Here is a 24,824-nt window from a genome sequence, read left to right as displayed (position 1 = left end):
CCCATACATTTATTTTTAATGTTCCACTTGCTTAGAACACTCTCTGCTCTCACCTCTAATGAAATAGCCACAAGATGCATTTCTATCTCCTCAGGCTAATCTTAAAAAGAAAGTATACCTTCATTCTCTGAATTCTTTAATAATTATCCTATTTATAGTTGATTTTCATAAAATGGTGTCTCTTACAGTTATTACCTAAACTCTTCTTTAAAATTAATAGTGTTGTGTAGCTTTTGATATGTATGTTTATGAGGCTTCCCATATGGTGCTAGTGGTAAGAGAAGCCACCTTCAAATGCAGGTAGAGGTAAGAGACACAGGTTGGATCCCTGGGTCGGGATGATCCCTTGGAGGAGGGCATGGCAACCCACTACAGTATTCTTGCCTGCAGAACCCCATGGACAGAGGAGCCTGGTGGGTTACAGTCCATAGTGTGGAAAAGAATCAGACACAACACCTGAAGTAGCTTAGCATGCACCGCACTATGTATATTTATAGTAATTTCTTTCTCCAGCTACATTATAATTATTTTAAATGGAAAAAATAATATCTGATACATATTTTATACCTTACATATATTAAAATAGTTCTAAGTATATGAATTGATGTTGGTGATGGATGGGAGTTGGTGATGGACAGGGAATCCTGGCTTGCTGCAGTCCATTGGGTCACAAAGAGTTGGACAGACTGAGCAACTGAACTGAACTGATATGAACTGAATTCAATGAGTCACTTATTTAAACTGAAGTTACATAATTGGCTAAGGCTTCCCTGATAGCTCAGTTGGTAAAGAATCTTCCTGTAATGCAGGAGACCCTGGTTTGATTCCTGGGTAGGGAAGATCCCCTGGAGAAGGGAAATGCTACCCACTCCAGCATTCTTGGGCTTCCCTTGTGACTCAGATGGGAAAGAATCCACCTGCAATACAGGAGACCTGGGTTTGATCCCTGGGTTGGGAAGATCCCCTGGAGAAGTGAAAACCTGCCCACTCCAGTATTATGGCCTGGAGAATTCCATGGGCAACATGGGGTCGCAAAGACTCAAGACACTTTCATTTTACATAATTGACTATGAAAATTGTTATCAAAAGTTTTTTATATATTGATATATATAACAGATAGATACATATATACACACCGTATTTTCCAGAGCTAAAAGGTTTTTGGAGCAGAATACTTAATTATACTGGCAGACTATTACTTCAGATTATTTTTGAGGCATTTTTCATGTGACAAGCTTTATATCTTTTCATTACTTTTCTGAAGAGGCTGTTGATCTTCACAGGAATTCAAATGTTTAGCATGCCCTAAATTTTACTTGTCACAAAACCTTTTATAGTTATTCTCTTTATACTACAGTCACAGCCTTCATATTCCACTAAATAGAATACCAAATGACATATTTAGTTATATTTCTTTGTAGTGAAATTGCTGTACTTTTCTAAATTCATGTTAGACTTTTGGGAACTTAATAGTTACTTAATGTGAATGATGTTTACCACTTACAAAATGCAATTGCAGTGAAAAAGGTTGAAGAAAATATCCTACGGGCATTGTCAGGCTTTCACTGGGGGAAACATAAAAGATGAGATATTTCATGCTGCTGAAGTAATTAGAAATAATTCATAAACACACAAACACACAGGAAAAGGGTGATGCAATTTTTATCCTTCAGACACTGGTGCTTGCGTGCCACATAAGGCAGCCTCTGCTTGAGTTTTCTTGAAACTTTAAAATATTCATGGTGAAAGTAACCATGCCTTCTCTCTGATCTAAGTACTGTGAAGGAGCATTATATATAAGTTGACAATAACGTTTTCTGTTTTCCTTAAAGTATGTAATTGTGTTTGCTGAAAATGAAAAAAATAAGCTCAATTTTATTTTCTTTCTTCACTCTCTCTCCACAGTAGAGGAAGCAGGAACACAAAATAATAAAATTATCCAGTGTTAGGACAAAGACCAGAAGCATCTCTGTGTGGGACATTCCCCATCTGGGCCACTAGACTGGAGGTAACAATAAATGTTCTATGTACCCTCTCCTGCCACTACTTCCCCACACTCAGGAATTGTTTTTTCTCTATTCAGCTTGAAAGCATGTAAATGGTAAGGCTTAATTCAAACCTGACCCAATCAGAAGGCTTTTGTTTTTCCCTCAGGAAAACCCTCCTCCGTGTGACAGAATAATCACTGGGGAACAATGGATGGAAACAAACAACAGAAATTATTTCCAATCAAAATGCTAACACACCTGTTAATTTCCTGACAGTAGTTTTCAAGTCAGCGTTTAAAAATAATCTTATTCAAGAGATTCATTAAACCTGCCATGATAGATATTAACTGAAAACAATACTCATTTACCACCATGCAGAGTCAGCCATAACTAAGATATAATTTAAGGAACCAAAAATTGTGAGCTTCAGCATTCAAAAGCAATGAAAAACAAACTTTAACAACTGTAAATTTCACTTGCATAAGAAAATATTTTCTTGCTTGATGTGTTCAACCACTGCATTAAAACTCTGATTAAAGACTGAGGAAAAATTAAAATTTACTTCTATAACTTAGAAAAATTAACTGTAATTAACTGTAACTTAAAAATTAACTGTAACCCAGTTAAATTTTACAGTGATTTTTATTGGGAGTTGGTATATGTTGTGATTACTTTGTTATCTGATAATATTTGTCTGCTGCCTTCAGAATGAAGGGCAATTTAGCTATAAATAGAAAGCCAAGACACACATTTTCTTTTCCTTGTAAGATTTTGAAAGAGTTGTCCTTCAAATTTTTAGTATTGAAAAGTCTGAAGCCAGTCTGATTTTCCTGTTCTGTTGTTTGGCTGAATCCTTTAAAAGTTACATGTTGACACTTCAAGAGAAAATATTTTGAAGGAGCCTGATTAGGCTCCTTTTACTCTTTTTTGTAAACAACTGATAATTTTTTATACTAGTTTTTCCTTTGCATTGCATGCTCACTCTTGTGTGTCTGACTCTTTACTACTCCATGGACCATAGCCTGCCTGGTTGCTCTGTCCATGGGATTTCCCAGGCAAGAATAGTGGAGTGGGTTGCCATTTCCTTCTCCAGGGGATCTTCCTGACCAAGGGATCTCCTGCATTGGTAGACAGATTCTTTACTGCTGAGCTGGGACACCCACTGCATTAGAATACATCATGTATAAAATATAAGGTTTGTTAAAAGGTTAAAGAATATCTGGTTGACAAATTTGGTGCAATTTCAATTTTCAAAGTTATTTTATCAAGATCACTTTTGCCAGAAAAATAGAGAAATTAGAAGTAAAGAATAAAAGCTATTTTGTACTGACTTCTAGAACTGAAACAGGCTTCCCAGTGGCTCAGTGGTAAAGAATCTGCCTGCCAATGCAGAAAACGTGGAGACGCCGGTTTGATCTCTGACTCAGGATGATTACCTAGAAGAGGAAATGGCAACCCACGCCAGTATTCTCACCTGGAAAATTCTACGGATGGAAGAGCCTGGTGGGCTACCGTCCATGCAGTCTCAGAGTCCCACACAACTGAGCGTGCACACAGCTAGACTGGAACATCACTGAGATTCCCAAAATCCAACTGATATTTAAATTCTCTGTACTAAATAAATAAATAAGAAATTAATTTTAAGCTGAAACTTTATTGGTGGAGGAGTGTTTTCTAATGCAGAGGTATCACACTCAACTGTTTGTCCATAACACCATATTTAAGGGTAGAGACCCTCTGATGGATGTTTGTAACAGTCCCTATGGGTTTGTATTTTAAAAACAAAATATCTATGTTTTCAGTAATTGCTAAGATGGTGTACACTAACTACACTCTACCTCACCTACTGATTACAATTTAAAACTCTGGACAGACAAAAAGTAACTCCAGAAGGCTTGAAAAGTAAACACTAGCAGAAGGATAGAGGATGGAAGTGAACACTTAAGAGTGACCCCTAACGGTACTGGTTTCACATTTCTTCGCTTCCCTTTCCTCTTGGCTTGGATCTACCCCTGCTGTCTATCATCCCTCAACTCCGAGCCTGGTCTCCCAGTTCCACAGTAGCACTGGCATCTCTGCTTAGTCTTTTAGCTTCTCAGCATCTACCCCTCACTTCTAACACCAACACATCAGAGGATTTAGCAGATTCCTTCAGAATGTTGGGTTCACTTCTCTGTGGTTCCCTTTTTCCCTGGGCCTTGGCCTAGCTAACCTTTTATTCCACATTTTTCGTTATTTCAGGAACATTGAAAATGTTTCAGGAAAATTCTAAATGCTCTCAGTCTCTGCTTTCTCCTTGGCCTCTCTGGCACATTTCAGAAACACACTGAGAAGAAAACATAGTGGAAATGTAGCCTTGGCCTTTCAGGTCCTAGTTTTCTCTTTCTGTTTTATTTTTCAAACTAGCTTTCTTGCTGTCTCAGTGCAATATTGAATGGATGCAAGTGGCTGTGATGTAACAAGAAATGGAAGACCTTATAATTTATTTAAAAAGTTTGTTAATTATTAGCTTTATTTATTAAGTTTTAGAAATTAATAATCTTTAAGTATTTGAGACTTGGTTAAGTATTTGCTCTGACATATTTAGCTGGTACCCATCTCTTTGTTATATAACCAAAGCATCCCCTGCTTCCTTTTTCAAAATTCACTACACATATAGGTCCCCTTTAATACGAAATACATGTATAGTCAAGGAAATATTTTCTGAATCCCTGTGAATAGTCATAAATAATTTTTAAGCAAGTTTTCAATACACTGAAGTAATTTAAAGCAATTGTATGTATATTTAGTTAATATTGCTTGGGGATTAAGGCCAGTATTAAATTTCTCAAAGCCTGTGTAATTCAGTGTGAAAATCTGTGCATTGCACAAAATGGATTTAAATGTAAAACTGCCTCCCCAAAATACATGTAACGTGATTAAATGTGTCCTTACATATCTAAAAAAAATAAAATCACCTAACTTATTAATCTCTGTAAAGATATGGAATAATAACTTGATAAACATTGCTGTTGCAGCAACTACAAATCTGATCTGATTTAAAAATTGGATGCATAACATTTTTAAAATCACGAGATATGAGATATAAGTTATAAGTGAGGATTCTTTATGGAGCCACTATTCCCACAAAAAAAATTCTTCAAAGAATTTAATCTATTATGTGATTCTCATGTCTGAATAGTCATGGATATAAAGAGTTGAATTATCTTTCAGCTACTAGTGTCAGCTTTCTATTGGCTTTAAGTTCAGAAATGTGGAAAATTCATCTTCTGGGAAATATTGATTTCCCAGAATCAAATATTCTGGGAATTTGAGTTACAAATTCTTAACTGAAGTGAATAAGAAGGTGAGGGTAGGGAAATTTTGTTGGCAAAGTACATTGAAAAATTCCCCAGTAGCCCTCCCATTCTGCAGTTTCACTGAGGGACACAGCTTGTCACATAAGATCCTACCAAATTCTGATACGTAAGACAGAGTCCAGTCACCAGCTTTATAACGTGTCATTTTCTGAGGTGTCTTCTCCAGTTGTTTAGACCTGGAAAGCTTTTAAGATGTTTTTATCTGAAAGAAGTCTGAACTTTTCTTCTTCCTGTCAGTAATGACTACAACATCACAACTTGACAAATCAAGGCACTATCTTGGGGTACTATCACAAAATAAAGCTTCACCCTCTTCAAATGCGTGTACTATACCCTGAGTGAGAGCACTCAGAATCACAAGTTGGTCAAAGGGTACAAAGTCACAGTTAGGCAGATGAATAAGTCTAGAGATCTAATGTGCACCATTACGATTGCAGCTAACAGTACTGCACAGTACACTGGCAATTTGCTAAAGGGGAAAATTTTAGGTGTTCTCATGACACACAAAAGAGTAGAAACTATTGCATTGGCCAAAAAGTTCCTTTGGTTTTTTAACTAAAAATAAGACATATGTTTCTTTTTCACCAAGAAAGTTATTAAACAATGTATTCACCATTTTGTTCTACTACATTCTGCTATTTTTTAGGAAACTTCCTAATTCCACCTTCCCAAAGCTTTTTTTTTAAGTATTTATTTATTTATGGCTGTGTTGGGTCTCAGTTGCAGCACTCTGGCTTCCGTCTAGTTGCATATGTGACACACTAGCTGCTCGGCAACGTGTGGGATCTTAGTTCCCAGACCAGGGATCGAACCCACATCCCCTGAATTGGAAGGCTGATTCTTAACCACTGGACCACTAGGGCCATCCCTTCCCAAAACTTTTAAATAGTTGTTCCAGGTGACTTTTACAGTCTTCCAAGGAATTGAATTTTTTTTTCCATTTAGAGAATTTTGTAAAGACAAATGAAGAAATCCAAAAGCGTAATGTCTGGTGAATACTAATCAGAACTACCCAGCCAAGCTGTAACAATTTTTGCCTGGAAATCAAAGAAACATGTGGTCTTGCATTAATCTGATTGAAGATTATGTATTTTCTGTTGACTAATTCCAGATGTTTTTTGTCAAGTGCTACTTTCTGTTGGTCTAATTGTGAGCAGTACCTTTTGGATTTAACCTTTTGTTTTTTTCCAGAATGGGTTCATAATAGAGGACATGCTTCCAATCCCATTGTATATATAACATTACCTTTTTTGGATGAAGACCGGCCTTTGGTATGGTTTGTAGTGGCTCATTTCACTTGCTGCATGATCTCTTCCATTCCATATCATTGTAGAGTATCTACATTTCATTGCTCATCACAATTTGCTTTAAAAACAGAACATTTTCATTATGTTTCAGTAGAGAATCGCATGCAGAAATACAGTCAAGAAGGTATTTTTTGCTTAAGTGGAACCTAAACATCAAAGCAATTAACATAACCAAACTGAAGCAAATGATTTTCAAACCTTGATATGGATATTTTGAATATGTCAGCTGTCTCCTGCATGGTATAATGTTGATTGTTCTTAATTAAGGTCTCGATTTGATTACTATTAACTTCAACTGGTTTATCTGACTGTGGAGCAATGTCCAGCAAGAAATCTCCAGCATAAAACTTTGCAAACTTCTCTTGACACATTTGATCAGTCACAGCACCTTCTCTATACACTGCACAAATCCTTTTTCTCTTTGCATCTCTATTGTTTTAATCTTCCTTGAAATAATAAATTATAATATGCCTAAAATGTTATTTTTTATTCCATCTTCAGTATTGAAATGGCTACACAAAAATTCACCAATTTTGATATTTATTTTTTAATGAGTACTGATATGACAGTTATCACAATACAATCTAAAAAAACTGTTTTGCTTGAAGCTAAAGATAACCAAGGGTTACTAGAGTTTTCTTACAGAAAAAGCTGGACAAATTTTTTGGTCAACTCAGTAAATAAGGAGATGAGTATGCTATTTGGTCTGACTATAATAATCATGTCTCTATTTAAAAGTATATCAAAACACTATGCTGTACTACTTAAACATATACAATTTTTATTAAGATTTTTAAAAGGACAACATTTAATATGTCTTTATAGTGGAAGATGCCTGATCTTGATTTTACCAAAGCTTCATGAACATTTAGTCCAATCACAGGAACACTGACTTCACATCAATTACTCACCCAATCCCAGTGGCACTATTGTCTAAATCACATCCATCTGTTCAGCTTATTGCCATCTAGCATATGTAGCTCATATTAAAATGTCCAGGTAATTTACCACCAACCTTTCCAAGTGAAATGACACCTCATGGAAGTATGTTCAGAGAATTACTTTTGTGCAATTTTTCAAAGCCCTGAACAAAGAATCAATTCTAACTAGGATGGTTATTGCTTAGGTAGAATAAACATCACTTCAATTCACAATTTTGGTCTCATTTGGTAGAATAAAGAGAAAACCATCAGACATTGTAAACACTCAATAATCCAGTATTGCATTCTCAAGGACTCCTAGAATATTTATTGTCTAACCTTGGCCTCCATATTCTATAAAATCCATCTTTTTCCAGTTCATATTAAGCTTTTGTGTATTTTTTCTTGTCCCTATTTATCTATCTCAACAGTGTAAATGATATTTATTGTTATTTAGCGGCTAAGTTTTGTCATTATTTGTGACCCCACAGACTGTAGCCCCCCAGTATAATGATATATTCATACACAAATGTTTGGAAAGAATGATGACTATGGAAAGTAAAGATGAAAAGTTTGTGGGTAAAAGTTTCCATTTGCCAATTTAGAAAAGAAAACTATATTTTGGTCATATTTTTAAGACATGTTTGATCAAAGAAATAAAATGTCAATGGGAATTTGAATTATTTACTGAAGGTTAGAAATTATTCACATTTGTGGGCCCCCAAATGTGAAGCAAGAGGATGTGGGGCAAAGACGCAGGAATTGTAGCCAGCAAAAATTCTATAATAGAAGGAGGCACATCACTTCCTTAATGGGAAAAATAACTTTTTTAAACTTTCCTAAATAATATGTGCTCAGATGTGTCTAATTCTTTTTGACCCCATGGACAGTAGCCCACAAGGTTCCTCTGTCTGTAGACTTTTCCAAGCAAGAATAGTGGAGTGGGTTGTCATTTCCTCTTCCAGGGAATCTTCCCACCCCAAGGATCTAACCCAAGTCTCTTATACCTCTAAAGGGTAATAATTTTACAAATTCATGAAGAAATATCTAACAATTTAAAAGTCACTTTACCTGGCATGATATCTAGGCCTATTTCCTCCCACACAATTCATCTTATGAGTTACACAGTTGTTAAGGTTAGTTTCAAAATGACCCCCTATGTCATATATTATAGCATCAACTCCACTTTTTTCCCTAGAGCATTTCTTACTGAAACCTTCTACATTGATCTGGGCTAGTTGTTCTGCAATCTGATGTATGTACCCTTGGGCCTTACTGCATTCTTTTATTGGAATTTCTGTTTTCTAGTCGATTTGGGTCTCCTCCCTGGCTTACCTTCTTGAATTGATGAAACATATCCTCCAAGCTTTGTAAAAAGGGTGAAAAAATATTTTGAATCCTTCATAATTTACAATTTTTAATTCTACTTTTGAATACTTTGGCCACCCGATGCAAAGAGTTGACTCATTAGAAAAGACCCTGATGCTGGGAAAGATTGAAGGGAGGAGGAGAAGGGGATGGCAGAGAATGAGATTGTTGGATGGCATCACCGACTCAATGGACCTGAGTTTAAACAAGCTCTAGGAGATGTGGAAAGACAGGGAAGCCTGGCATGCTGCAGTCCATGGGGTCGCAAAGAGTCAGACACAACTGAGCGACTGAACAACAACAACAACAACAGTTCTGTTTATACTCAATAATTTGGTCAATGATGAAGTTCTAATTGAAAATGATTTTCACTGAGAAAGTTGAAGGTATTTCTTCATTTCCTTCTGGCATCTGTTATCAATTTTGAAATCAAATGTTTAACCTGAATAACAGTCTTTTGTCTGTGCCAGGGATCTCCTGGTTTGACTTGACCATCCTTCACTGGACACTACTCCTTGGTAGTAAGCAGCAGAGGAAACCTGCCCAATTCTACAGCAAGAGTCCCTAGACCTCTGTGAATGTTTGCGTTCACACTGCCAATGTCATCACGTCCATCACCACATTCAGCTCAAGTAAATTGCTAAATACCAGTGAAAAACATCATGACAGGTTGAGATAGAGATATTGTGGAATGAAGGAAAACGTTTGATATTTTAGAAGTTTTAATGACACTTTTTTCCTGCTTTTTGACCAAGGGACTTTAATTTTCATTTTGTGTTAAGATCCACAAATTATACAGCTAGTTTTGCACTGAGGATTCTGAAATTTCTTCTTATGTGTCTTAGAGTGTATCAAAGAAGAGTGTGGTAAATCTCCTACATACAAACAATTTCCATTTTAAGAGCATATTCATAAGCCCAATCTGTTCATAAATCCAACAAAGTTAGCCTGGGTACCCAACTAACACAGTCAGTACTGCACTGTAAGAGGTTTACAAGACTTTTCACACAAACAATACATATATAAAAAACAAACAAAAATAAAGAAAACATTTTTAATCTTATAGTAGCATAACTTGAACAGTACAGCAGTTTGTACAGTAGCTGGCATATAGTGACTGGTATTGAGTGAACAGGCAAGAAGAGTTACTGACTGGAGGACGGAGAAGAGGTGGGAAATGGGAGAGCTGGAGGATCACCAGCAGCAGGAGATGGAGGGCAAGCTGCAGTTTCACTCATGCCTGATACATGGAAGTTGATGGCACAGATTCTGGTTCCTTGCTGGATTCAATTTTATCTACCCTCTTGAAGAAAGATTCAGTGATGTCTGAGTAGCAGCTCTTTGTTCTTGTCATAGAGAACACGGTAGCACTGGACTGCTTTCTGAACGACCGTTGCAGCCTTCATATACTGCTCTACATTAAGGTCCTGTGCCTCAAAATTAACAGTGTCTCCTCAAATAAAGAAAATCCTCTGCCATTTCCTGTGTCATAAATCTCTTCAATTCTTCCATTACTTCTTCTTCCTCTTGTCTTTCTTTGTCCTTTCTCTGGGCCTCTAATTCCATCTTTTGCCTCACTTCATTCTCTCAATTATTTTCACTTTTGTTTCCATCATTTTTGCTTGGCACTTCTTAGCAGCTGCTGCTATATCATCTCTGCTTTTAAGCTTGCTTCCAGACATCCTGGGCTTGAAACAACAATACTGTACAATACTGTATTCTATACAGTAAAGTACACAAAAGCCCAGCCACTTGTAGAGGATGCATGCATGTAACAATGCATGCCAGACACGTGAACTAACTTACATGATTGGACTTGCAAATGCATATTCACATCTTGGAAAGTGTGCAGCTTGAAGGTTTGTATGTAGAAGACTTACTGTAACAGGGTTGTGGCCACTTTTTCATCAGTGACTCACAAGCATAAATGTCTAGACATTTATTCTCTAGGATGGATTGGAGGGAAACTATCCACTCTTCAGCATAATGGGCATGGGCCTGCACACTGGCATCTAAGGAGTAAGCTGCAGAAATTGTCACTCTGCAAATTTTCACTAAATCCCCCTGTACCTCCCAGTGCCTCATTTCTAATTTTTTTTCTCTGTATCGTTGTGTCCAGAATTACTCTCATAAAATTTCTCCAGAAAGATGTCTTTCTGAATCTGCTATCTGCAAGTAGTCCAGGGAGTTGGAGTGAGGCAGGTTATGAGGAAGAATGGATGTATATTCACTCTGAGTGCAAATGTTGAAATCGCCTCTCAGCTCCAATGACACCCTTAAGTTCTGTGGTACTTGGTGCCTCTCAGGGTTCTGTGAAGTGAACATGCTCACTAATCAACAGAAGAGTCTCGGGAGGAAGAGTAGCTTTCCCCTCACTCCAGTTTATCAGGACAGTTATCATTCTTCCATCCACCTTCTCTCACTCAAAAACTCATGGAACTCTCTTTTCCATTTATTTTTTATTTGTTATTTTCTTTGTACTTGTGTTTATAAAGTTGGCTTTATTTCTGTTCGTCATTTCAATAGCATTTCATAAAGTGGAAAAGATAAGTGTGCGTTCAATTCAACAACTTTAACTGGAACCCTCAGTCATCATGATTAATGGCTGTATAACACTTGCCTGTTAGAAGGAAAAATGACTGATCACATTAATTCCAAATACAGAAGTTTATTTACTATCTTACATTCACATCATGAACAATATCTCATACATCCATCTTTATATGATAAATCCCTAAAAAGTGAGAGTCAGGTTCTATATATCATCAAAATATTGATGTATATGCATATACCTTATAATGAGAAAATTTCTATTAAGTTACCATTAAGCAGTGAGTTGGTTATTAATTCAACAGGATAAGTATATTTTTTCTTTTTGCAATAATTCTTTGCTAATTTCTTCAAACCAGGAATAGATGTTGAATTTTATCAAACTTTGTCTAATTTATATTGAGAGTATATATTTTATTTCTTTGTACTATTAACATGAATAACTATTTTAAAGATTTATTGACATTGCACTATCTCTGAATTTCTAGGGAAAATTGCACTTGATTATTGTTCATTTAGAACAATTCGATTCTTAGTTGCCATCTTTAAATTTGGGCTTTTGCATATTTATTTGTAAATGTTTTTAGTCAAAAGTTCAGTTCAGTTCATTTCGGTTGTTCACTCATGTCCGACTGTTTGCAACCCCATGGACTGCAGCACGCCAGCCTTCCCTCTCCATTACCAACTCCTGGAGTATGCTCAAATTCATGTTCATTGAGTCAGTGATGCTGTCTCATCCTCTGTCGTTCCCTTCTCCTCCTGCCCTCAATCTTTCCCAGCATCAGGGTCTTTTTCAATGAGTCAGTTCTTCACATTAGATGGCCAAGGTATTTGAGTTTCAGCTTCAGCATCAGTCTTTCCAATGAATAGTCAGGACTCATTTCCTTTAGGATGGATTGGTTGGATCTCCTTGCGGTCCAAGGGACTCTCAAGAGTCTTCTCCAACACCACAGTTCAGAAGCATCAATTCTTTGGCACTCAGCTTTCTTTATAGTCCAATTCTCACATTCATATATGACTACTGGAAAAACCATAGCCTTGGCTAGACAGACCTTTGTTGCCAAAGTAATGTCTCTGCTTTTTAATATGCTGTCTAAGTTGGTCATAGCTTCTCTTCCAAGGAACAAGCATCTTTTAATTTAGAACCATTCAACTTCAGATTCTTCAGCATAACTGATTGAGGCATAGACTTGGATTACTGTGATATTAAATGGTTTGCCTTGGAAACAAACAGAGATCATTCTGTCATTTTTGAGATTGCACCCAAGTACTGCACTTCAGACTCTTTCGTTGATTATGAGGGCTACTCCATTTCTTCTATGAGATTCTTGCTCATAGTAGTAGTAGTATATCAGTCATCTGAATTAAATTTGCACATTCCAGTCCATTTTAGTTCACTGATTCCTAAAATGTTGATGTTCACTCTTGCCATGTCCTGTTTGACCACTTCCAATTTGCCTTGATTCATGGACCTAACATTCCAGGTTCCTGTGAAATATTGTTCCTTACAGCATCAAGCTTTATGTCCATCACAATCACATCTACAACGGCACATTGTTTTGCATTGGCTCTATCTCTTCATTCTTTCTGGAGTTATTTCTCCACTGATCTCCAGTAGCATATTGGGCACCTACTGACCCAGGGAGTTCATCTTTCAGTGTCCTATCTCTTTGCCTTTTTATACTGTTCATGGGGTTCTCAAGGCTAGAATACTGAAGCAGTTTGCCATTCCCTTCTCCTGTAGACCACGTTGTGTCAGAAGTCTCCACCGTGACCCATCCATCTTGGATGGCCCTACGTGGCATGGCTCATAGTTTCATTGAATTAAATAAGGCTGTGGTCCATGTGATCAGTTTGATTAGTTTTCTCTGATTGTGGCTTTCATTCTGTCTGCCCTCTTATAGATAAGGATAAGATGCTTACGGAAGCTTCCTGATGGGAGAGACTGATTGTGGAGGAAACTGAGTCTTGTTCTGGTGGGCGGGACCATTCTCAGTAAATCTTTAACCCAGTTTTCTGTTGATGGGCAGAGCTCTGTTCCCTCCCTATTGTTTGACCTGAGGCCAAACTATGGTGGAGGTAATGGAGATAATGGCGACCTCCTTCAAAAGGCCCCATGTAGGCCCTGCTGCACTCAGTGTCCCTGACCCTACAGCAGGCCACTGCTGACCCATGCCTCTGCTGGAGACTCCTGGACATGCACAGGCAAGTGTGGGTCAGTCTCTTGTGGGGTCATGTTCCTTTCTTCTGAGTCCTGGTATGTACAAGGTGTTTTTTTTTTTTCCCCCACACAAGATAGTGGAGTAGAAGGACCTGCACTCATGTTCTCCTGCAAGAACTCCAAAATTACAACTCACTGCTAAACAACCATTGAGAGGCAAATGTTGGAGCCCACTACAAAAAATTACCCCACATCCGAGGGCAAGCGAGATGGTAGGAGGGCCGAAATCACATTTAAAATCAAAGCTTGAGCTCAAAGGGTTCAAACAAACCCTTGTGTGCACCAGGACCCAGAAACCCCAAAGAGACTGAGACATACCTGTCTTTGAGTGTTTAAGTGTCTCCTGCAGAGGCACAGGTGAGCAGTGGCTGGCTGCAGGGACAGGGGTTCTGGGTGCAGCAGACCTGGGTCACACAGTGTGTGGCATAAGCCCTCTTGGAGGAGCTCACGTTTAACACCACCATAGATCTGCTGAGCAGAGGACCCACAAACTGAAGAACAATTATACCAAATTAATTCTTGCACTGTTAAGAAAGTTCTAGGACCCACAACAGATTTCTCAACCTGGGGATTTGACAAAGGGACTGAGAACACCCAGGGAATTTGACTTTGGAGGCCAGTGGGATTTAATTACAGAACTTATACAGGACTGGAGAAACAGACTCTTGGAGGGCGCAAACAAAACACTGAGGTCCTTTTAACACAAATCCCTGAGATTCAAATATAAAAGTCAAAGAAGATTAAGAAAACTGGAATTGAAAATAATACCATAAGCATCTTGAAAGCAAGGATATTGTAGATCATCAGCACCTTGTTGTGTATGTGGTTTAAAATAGGAAGTTAATCTTTTTTTTTTTAAATAATCAATAGGATGAATTTATATTTGTTTTGGATTATTTATGTTCCTTTTATTTTTGTGGTATCTTCAGTCCTATAATGAGATATTCCAAAGTGAGAACTATTTGGAATGCCAAAGAAACAAATTTAATTCTAGCATGTCATCTGAAGGAAATCCACAATAAACAAGAAAAAAATATATTTTAATAACTCAAGAAAGGTCATTTTTTAAAAAACAAAATGTAACAAAGTAAATCTATAAATCTAGCCAGAAATTGATTCCAAGAACAAATGTTTTAAAGAGCATCTGACCTTTATATTGGTTTTTCTCTCCAATTAATGTGTGCAAAAACCAGTGAAAAAAATAATACAGTTCACTTAAATGACATTGAGTGTGTGTGCTTAGTCATTCAGTTGTGTCTGACTCTTTGAGACCTCATGGACTGTAGCCCACCAGGTTCCTATATCCATGGGGATCTTCCAGACAAGAATAATGGAATGGGTTGCCATGTCCTCCTCCAGAGGATCTTGGCAACCCAGGGGTCAAATCCAGGTCTCCTGCATTGAGGTGTATTCTTTACCATCTGAGCCACCAGGGACATCGGTAATGCTATATATAAAAGGATGGAAACAAAACTCAAAATTTCTAATAATTGATATATCAAAGCATCTTTTGTTCCCTAGAATATAAATTATAGTGTTTATTATCTCAAGAAGGAAGGGACATGTGTATACCTATGGCTGATTCATGTTGATATATCATAGAAACCAACACAATATTGTAAAGCAATTATCCTCCAATTAAAAATAAACAAATTAAAATAAAACATATCTCAGAGTATAATTCATAATAGAGAATTTTTAAATACATTTTTATTTTAAACCCCAGCAGCACCATAAAATGAAATATAAGTGCTCAGTCTTTTTATCAAAACAAGAAAAAAAATATTTATAAAGCATCGTCCATCCAAAGTGAATAATAATACAAGCAAGCAATAAGACTTTATCTAAGGGCTCCCATTTTATATGAACAGAAAACACAGAGAGGATACAATGACTAAAATGCATCAAATGAGTGGAAGGGCCAGACTGTATGCCTGTTTCCTGCCAGTTCAGTGCTCAAGGTGCTTCTCAGTCCATTGGTAGAACTAGTCAACAATACCTGGTACTTATTGGATTTGAACCCGGTTACTATTTAATAAAAATCTAGCCAAGTAATTGAAATTAGTCACAAAGTCCTTTCTCCACAAAAGTTACTTTTTCTAAGAGAAAATTATTTCAATTCTACTACAAGTTTCATATTTATCATTGACATTTTGCATTAATATACACTATGAATTTCCTGAAAGAGAATAAAGCATGTAACATTTCCCAAACTTATTTGGTAACTAAATTAGTTTCCTATTATAACCAATTAACACAAGCTTCCTGGAGAAGGGAATGGCAACCCACTCCAGTACTCTTGCCTGGAAAATCCCATGGACAGAGAAGCCTGATAGACTACAGTCCATGGGATTGCAAAGAGTCGGACACGACTGAGCGACTTCACTTTCACTTTCACTTTCAGTGGCTTAGAACTCAGTTGTGTCCAACTCTTTGCTACCCTTTGAACTGTAGCCCACCAGGCTCCTCTGTCCAAGGGATTTTTCACACAAGAAAACTTGAGTGGGTTGCCATTTTCCTCCTCCAGGGGATCTTCCCAACTCAGGAATCAAATCCACGTTACATCTCCTGTGTGTGCTGCAGTGTAGGCAGATTCTTTACCCTCTGCACCATCGGGAAAGTCCCAGTGGCTTAGAACAATACAAAGCTATTCGTTTACAGCTCTAAAGTCCAGGATGTGTCAGGAGGGTTGTGTTTCTTCTGGAGGCTCTAGAAGAAAATCTATCTGTAGCCTTTCTGGCTTCCAGAGGCCACCTGCCTTCCTTGGCTCACGGCCCCACCATACATCTTTAAAGCCAGGAAGGTAGCATCTTCCAATCTTTCTCTATGTGCGTCTGCTTCCACTGTCACATCTTGGGCACTGGTCCTCATGTCCCTCTCTTACATGAACCTTATTATTATATTGAGCTCACTAAAATTATCCAGAATGATCTCTTAATCACATGTGCAAAATCCCTTTAGCCATGTAAGGTAACATATTCATAGATTGCAAGGATTTGGATGTGGTTATCTTTGGAAAGCTGACATTCACCCAACCACAGATATAGAATCCTTTTTTTTAAAATAGAAGCCCCATTATAATCTCACTGAAATAGTGTTCTGCAGAATAAAGTTTGGGAACTTGTGTCTTTATAAGAATATAAACAAGATGCCAGACACTGGAAGTAAAAATGATATAGCCAAGAAAACTCTGTACAGCAAAGACCAATTCACTATGGAGAAGCAATAATTACTGGAGCCTGTAGCTTGTGACTTGAACCACTTGTGTCAACACAAATGGTCAAATGAGGGAAAGGAAAGCACCAGGAACCTGTTCTGACATGCCTCCAGATTCCTTAACGCTATGTTGAATGTTCCTTAAAATGATTAAGAAATTATAGAAAAGTGTAATAAAAGAAGAAAAGATGGATATGAATACTCTGCCCTGTTGGATTAAGGGAATTTGTATGTTTAATGAAAATGTGCCATGATGCATGGTTAATAAGGGTAATTCAAAGATGGGATTTCTAAAGTTCATGAGGTTATGTGAGGTTGAGATAAGATAGGCATCTTTTATTTACCTTTGTTTGGCTGTGCTGGGACTTCGCTGCTGCTCACAGGCTTTCTCTAGCTGCAGCAATCCAGGGTTACTCTCTAGCTGTGGTGCACAGGCTTCTCATTGAGGTGCAAGCACCCTGCTCTTGTTGCAGAACCAAACCCTAGAATGTGAGCTCAGTAATCGTAGCACATAGGCTTAAGTGTCCTGCAGCATGTGGAACCTTTATGGACCAGGGATGGAATCCATGTCCCCTTCATAAGCAGGTGGATTCTTAACTACTGGATCACCAGGGAAGTACAAGTTAGGTGTCTTATGTCATGCTATGAAGCACACTCCTTTGGCTAAATGAAGGCAAAGAAAAAACAAAAAGTAAACTCTTGTTTCAGTTAAAAGGCAGCTCATACTGCCTTTTACAGTCTAGGTTGCAATATAGAACTGTTTTTCCACCATGTTAATTGCCTTTGCCTCTTTGTACTACAGTTTCCTCATCTGTAATCAAATGCACATCTCTGAAGTCTAACTTGCACTGGCAAGCAGGTTCTTTACCATCACTTGGGCAGTCCCATTATTATCATTGCTCTGGTTTCCCAGGAGGAAAGCAAAGGGCAACAATGTGAAAGGAAACAAAGGAAAATGTGACCCAGAGCTACGTGTGTTGTGTCTTCTTCTTACATTATCCTGTCTGATTAGAAGTGGATGTGGGACTTCCCTGGTGGCTCAGAGGTTAAAGCGTCTGCCTCCAATGCGGGAGACCTGGGTTTGATCCCTGGGTCGGGAAGATCCCCTGGAGAAGGAAATGGCAAAACCACTCCAGTATTCTTGCCTGGAGAATCCCATGGACGGAGGAGCCTGGTAGGCTTAGAGTCCACAGGGTCGCAAAGAGTCGGACACGACTGAGCGACTTCCCTTTCCCTTTCCCCTTTCCCTTAGAAGTGGATGAATGTCTGGCAACACACCTTCTGGAACAGTGAGATGAAGGAAAGAGTAAATCTTCTCTGAAAATCTGAATTGATTACATGAAATCACTGTTCATACTGCGTACTTTAATGAAATATAAAGAATGCTTTGCAAAATAATCCCCTCATCAAATGGTTCTCAAATATTGGTACATTTTTTGGAATCGCCTTGGGCCATGAAAGAATACCAATGTCTGCCTAGGGGACATTCTTGGCATTGGTACTTGTATCAGCTCCTTTGACGGTTCTAATGCGCAGCAAAGTTTGAGAACCACTGCCCTTGCTGGTTAAAAAAAGTGTTAACTACTGAGGAAGAAATATCAAGTTTACTATGGAGCAGCATGCACTTTAGTATTTTTGAGTTCATATTATAATTAAAGTCTCTAAATTTCTGTATAATATATTGATCTATATTATTAAATCACTAGATATTCAACTATTTTGACCTATTTTAAAATGATAATTTCAGATGCAGTGATTCAGAGAACATTCTTGTTCTAAAGAACCTAAATGTCCAATAGTGGATGAATGGATCCAAAAAAAAAATGTGATATAGACATATAATGGACTATTATTTCTTTATAGAAAAGGAGTAAATCTTGCCATATGCTACAGCCTGGATGAATCTTGAGGACTTTCTGCTAAGTGAAATAGCACAATCACAGAAGGCTAAATACTGTGTGATTCCACTAGTGTAAGGCATCTAGAGAAGTCAAACTCTTAGAAAAAAAGTAGCATAGTGGTTTTTAGAGATTAGGTGGAGAGAGAAATGAGAAGCTGCAGTTCAAAGAGTAGGGAGTCTCAGTTATGCAAGATGAAGCATCCCAGAGAATTTCTGTATAACACTATATTTATCATTAACAATATGGTACTTTACACATCAAACATTTTTAAGGGAGTACATCTCATGTTATGTGTTCTTTATGGCTATTAAAAGGTACTACCTAGTAAAAACTATATTGGCTAGCAACTACAGTACTCTTACAACTTCTTCCAAATAGAGTGTCTTCAGTTTGCATTCCATTGTAGAATAAATTGTAGAGTTCTCAAGATTTTTGCTTTGCTTCATGTTTATTTCTTTCGTTACTGATGTGTAGTTGATTTACATTGTCATGTTAGTTTCAGTTTTGTAGCACAATGATTCAGTTATATATACAAATATATTTTGTAAATATATATATTTTATATATTATATATATAGTTTATGTCTTTCTTATATAATATATAAATATATTTAAATGTATATTATGTATATTTGAACTGTGGTGTTGAAGAAGACTCTTGAGAGTCCCTTGGACTGCAAGGAGATCAAACCAGTCAATCCTAAAGGAAATCAATCTTGAATATTCATTGCAAGGACTGATGCTAAAGCTGACTCCAATACTTAGGCCACCTGAAGCAAAGAATTGACTCACTGGAAAAGACCCTGATGCTGGGAAAGATTGAAGGCAGGAGAAGAGGATGACAGAGGATGAGATGGTTGGATGGCATCACCGACTCAATGGACCTGAGTTTGAGTAAGCTGTGAGAGTTGGTGATGGACAGTGAAGCCTGGCGTGCTGCAGTCCATGGGGTCGCAAAAAGTCAGACATGTCTGAGAGACTGAACTGAACTGAGGTATATTATATATACATATATAAATTATATTAATATATATTATATATTAGGGGCATAGACTTGGACTACTGTGATGTTGAATGGCTTGCCTTGGATATGAACCTAAACCATTCTGTCATTTTTGAGGTTGCACCCAAGTACTATATTTTAGACTCTTTTGTTGATTATGAGGGCTACTCCATTTCTTCTATGGGATTCTTGCCCACAGAGGTAGATAAAATGGTCATCTAAATTAAACTCTCCCATTCCCATCCATTTTAGTTCTCTGATTCCTAGGATGTCGATATTTATTCTTATCATCTCTGGCTTGACCACATCCAATTTTCCTTGATTCTTGAACCTAAGACTCCAGGTTCCTATGCAATACTGTTTTTTGCAGCATCAGGTTTTACTTTCATCACAGACCCATTCACAGCTGAGTGTCGTATCCCTTTGCCCCAGCCATTTCATTCATTCTAAGGCTATTGGTAATCTCTGATCTTCCCCAGTAACATATTGGACACCTTCAGACCTGGGGACTCATCTTTTGGTGTCATATCGGTTTGGCCTTTTATACAGTTCATGAGGTTCTTATGGTAAGTATACTGGGGTGGTTTGCCACTCCCTCCTCCAGTGGATCATGTTTTCCCAGAACTCTCTGTTATGACCCATCCATCTTGGGTGGCCCTTCAGGGCATGGCTCACAATTTCATTGAGTTACACAAGCCCCTTCACCGCAACAAGGCAGTGATCCTTGAAGGGGAAATGTATATTTTGTACATTACACAATATATTAATATATATTATATACTGTATGATATTATGTGAAATATAATATATTAAACCTATATGATTACATAATCATATATTATATATTATTTAATCATAATGTGTTATTATATCTAGCATATATATTAAATATTATATATCATATATATGATATACATACTTTATAATTTATATACAATATGTATCTAATATATATCAGATATTTGTTATATATTAGATATATATTATATATGATATATATTGCATAGTATATAATGTATTAAAAGTTTACATAATGTTTCATGTTTTATATATAACATATATGTTATATAATGTATATTAGATGCACATTATATATATAGTATTTTATATATATGTATACTCTTTTTTTCAGATCTTTCCCTTATAGGTTATTACAAGATATTGAGTAGAGCTCCCTGTGCTATACAGTAGGTCCTTCTTGCTCATCTGTTTTATATACAGTAGTGTGTGTATGTTAATCTCATCCCCCTACTTTACGCCTCCCACTCCATTCCCCTCAGGTAACTATAAGTTTGTTTTCTTCATCTGTGGTCTTTCGGTTTTGTAAATAAAGAGCTCACCAAATCTTGAAGTCCTACTTCCAATGGTGCATTTTCCATCAATGCCTTATGTTGTAAAATAAAGGTCACAAACCTTGTCATCAGATAACATCTCAAGGATATGGCTGCGACAAGAGAAAGAAGAAAGGATGTGAACTTCCACGAGAGAATCATCAAAGAGTTTAATTTTTAAAAATCTATGGGGAAAACTAATGAGTGAGAAATTGTGGGGAACAGAATGCTTGCGAGGCTGGGGAGAGGAGGTGGGAATAAGAGGACTGAAATTGTATGATGACCAAGCACAAGAACAGGTGCAGCAGGAGTGAGAGTGGACAGCACAGGCCCAAACGCTCTGAGCCATGAGCGTCTGACAGATGGCATTGAGCACAACTGCAAATAAAATGGTATATATGCACGTTGGGATTGTTAGATGAAAGCACAATACTGCTGCAAGTAATTGGATGTTAGAATTAAATTATGCTTACTGCTGTTATATTTATATACAATTCAAATTGTGGGTGATTAAGGATCTAGTATAAGAAACTGCCATGAGCTCTTTTCATGGTTTTCTTCTTGGCATACTTTCTGGAAGGAAATGAGCACATGATGCAACAAGGCAATGAGGCATCTCTCTCTTTTTTGCCTGATTCTTTGAAGTCCTTGTGTAGAAAGAACAGTACAAGTGTGTGAGCATGCTAACAAACAGGAAGATCTCACTCAGGAATAAAGAGGGGAAATTTCCATGAATTCAATCACCACCTGATTTTAGCCCTCTTCCCCATTACCCAAGTCTTCCCTTTTGCTAAACCAAGAAAGAGTGACCGTGACTCCAATACTCATGTCCTCATTGTTCTAGGTTTCAAGGAGAGAGAAACTCAAATTTTCATCACTAATCTCAACTGTAAATGATTGCTTTTTATCTCAACACCTGTGTACTTCTTTTATTACGCTTATTGCCAAGTTGTACATGGGCTTTGATTGAGGCATCCCGGGGCTTCAGCACTACCAGCTACAAAGAAAGGAGAAGTAGGACCAGGACAGGTAAAGCAAAACCAGCCAGGCAGCATAGCTGATCCTAAGGGTCGGTTGCTACATAATAAAGCATAGTGATATAGTGGGTGAGGGCAATGTAAGTTACACCCATCAAGAACAGCTCACCCAGGATATTACAACTGCCCACTGGGACAGGGAAAATGCAGTGGGTAGATATATTGGATATTAAATTGGTGGTTTAACATTTCCAGGTGATTAGTACATAAAGATCAATTTACATGGTCAGCAATTTAGAGGATATGAAAAACTGTGCTTCTTTGTGCAAACCTTTGTGCAAAAGGTTTGCTAAAGATAGATTGGATGTTAAGAAGGTGTCCGTCAAGACACAGTGGGAAATAGCAGTACTAGTTAGAGAAAGGAAGGCAGAATCTCCAGCTCAAGAGGCTGGCACTTGTGTTTTGAATACCTTTATATCTAGAGTCATCAAAAGTACACTAGATTCTGGGTCTGAGCCTGTGTTTACCTGTATGCTGCCTGTTAAATCAACAGAGTTGCTGCTGCTGCTGCTAAGTCGCTTCAGTCGTGTCCGACTCTGTGCGACCCCATAGACGGCAGCCCACCAGGCTCTGCCGTCCCTGGGATTCTCCAGGCAAGAATACTGCAGTGGGTTGCCATTTCCTTCTCCAATGCATGAAAGGGAAAAGTGAAAGTGAAGTCGCTCAGTCGTGTCTGACTCTTAGCGACCCCATGGGCTGTAGCCTTCCCGGCTCCTCCTTCCATGGGATTTTCCAGGCAAGAGTACTGGAGTGGGGTGCCATTGCCTTCTCCAAATCAAGAGAGTAGCAATAACTAAAAGATCCTAGACTGTTTGAAATAGGAATCAGTAACTAGAGGTAGAAACATTGAAAGCATAGTCAGTCATGTATAATAATTACTTACGCACTTAATATATTCCTTATACTACACAGTAAAAATCTTGAGGTCATGGAAGACACCTGATTTATTCTAAACCCCAGGAGAAGTTTGTGTCAATTAAACATTTGTAAGATAAAAGCTCAGAGAACTGTTGTAGTTCCTCTAATAAGAGCCAGGGCTTCTTCGAGAATTTATACCTAGTTTTGTTCTATATATACACTTATTCTTGAATTTAATTGATACATTGCTGCCATCTGGCATTTCATGGCTAGGCAAAGCACCTTTTCCAGAAAGTGAAAAGACAGTGACAATGAAAAGCAGCTTGAGTCCACTGTGAATCAGTAACATAGTTTCTGGGCTGTAATCCACTGCTCTGGAATAGAAAAGGCATAAAATATGAGCATCAAAAACAACACATATTGAGATGTATCATGCCAAACAGAGAAATGAGTGTGAGGAATGATGAGGGCTTCAGTTCGGGTGCTGGTTAAGCAATTTGTTTGTCAAATGCATTCAACACTTTTAACCCCTGCGACTTTGCTCATGTAGTTCTTTACTGCCTTAGACTCCTCCCACCAGCACTAATGTGAAAATTCTGCTGATTCCAGGGTTAGGTCAAATGACATATTTTATGGGAAACTTTCCCTGATTCCCAGCTCCATGAGTGGAATCTCACTGCCCTTTCTTGTAAACCTTATTAAGTGTCTGCAGTCCCTGGCCTTAATGTTTGGGTCTCTTCTCTATCGATTTTATGACTGGTAAGTGATTTCATCCAGTCCCAAGAGTTTCAGTGCCACCCATAATTATTGAGTTCCTCTTTTTTCCTAACCCTAACCTGTCTCTTGACGTAGTCAATTACCTACTTTACATCTATGAGTGCATCAGAAGCACTTCAGTCATGTCCAACTCTTTGCAACCCTATGAACTGTAACCTACCAGGCTCCTCTGTCCATGGGATTCTCCAAGCAAGAATACTGGAGTGGGTTGCCATGCCCTCCTCCAGGGCATCTTCCAAGCTCAGGGATCAAAACTGCATCTCTCATGTCTCCTGCATTGGCAGACTGGTTCTTTACTACTAGTGACACCTGGGAAGCCCACTTTACATCTGTGCTTATATATGAATAGAAATCTCAAATTTAACATGTGTGAAATAGAACTGTTAAGATTGTTTTTCCAAATTATCCTCTTCCATTGGTCTAAAAAGATGGGGAGCTATTTCTGATTCTTCTCTTCTTTCACACCGCAGATCCAGTATTCTCAAGTGAGTTTCATCAGCTCTGTCTTACAGATACATCAAGGATCTGATGGAGCATTTCTTGCCTTTCTGCCACCACCCAAGCCTAAGCCAGCATCTTCTCCAGCCTGGACTCTGCCAGAGCATCCTCAAAGACCACCCAGATTCCACTCCTTCCCCAGCTTTTTTTGCACAGAGCAGCTGGAATAATTGGTTCAAAATTTAAGTTAGATCATTTGATACATCTGCTCGGACCCTTCCAACACCACCTCATCACACTTAGAACAAAAGTCCAAGTCCTGGGCTTCCCTGGTGGCTCAGTGGTAAAGAATCTGCCTGCCAGCGAGGGAGACGTGAGTTCGATGCCTGATCTGGAAAGACCTCACATGCCAAGGAGCAACTAAGCCTGTGGGCCACAACTATTGAGCCTGTGCCCAGGAGCTACAACTACTGAAGCCTGAGAACACTAAAGCCCATCTCTGCAACAAGAGAAGCCACCTCACTGAGCGGCCTGTGCACCTCAACGAAGC

General features: G+C 38.1%; 1 protein-coding gene across 1 annotated transcript in view; it reads right to left on the bottom strand.

Annotated features, from left to right (window-relative positions):
* Nucleotides 1–1,646: 1,646 nt before the first annotated feature.
* The window catches only part of LOC145521682 (uncharacterized), a 253,574-nt gene continuing 230,396 nt past the window's right edge, over nt 1,647–24,824 (bottom strand). Inside the window, exons 9-12 of the mRNA XM_081530497.1 lie at nt 23,342–23,433; nt 21,174–21,277; nt 6,593–6,712; nt 1,647–3,602 (exon numbers count right to left, since the gene is read on the bottom strand). The gene's annotated coding sequence lies outside the window, so the exon portion shown is untranslated. The remainder of the gene's footprint in view (nt 3,603–6,592; nt 6,713–21,173; nt 21,278–23,341; nt 23,434–24,824) is intronic.

The sequence above is a fragment of the Giraffa tippelskirchi genome, chromosome 9 (assembly GCF_054371585.1).
Source record: "Giraffa tippelskirchi isolate mGirTip1 chromosome 9, T2T-mGirTip1v1.2.pri, whole genome shotgun sequence".
Taxonomy (NCBI): domain Eukaryota; kingdom Metazoa; phylum Chordata; class Mammalia; order Artiodactyla; family Giraffidae; genus Giraffa; species Giraffa tippelskirchi.
Note: the sequence above shows the minus strand (reverse complement) of the source record. Positions and strands in the feature narration are given on the sequence as shown.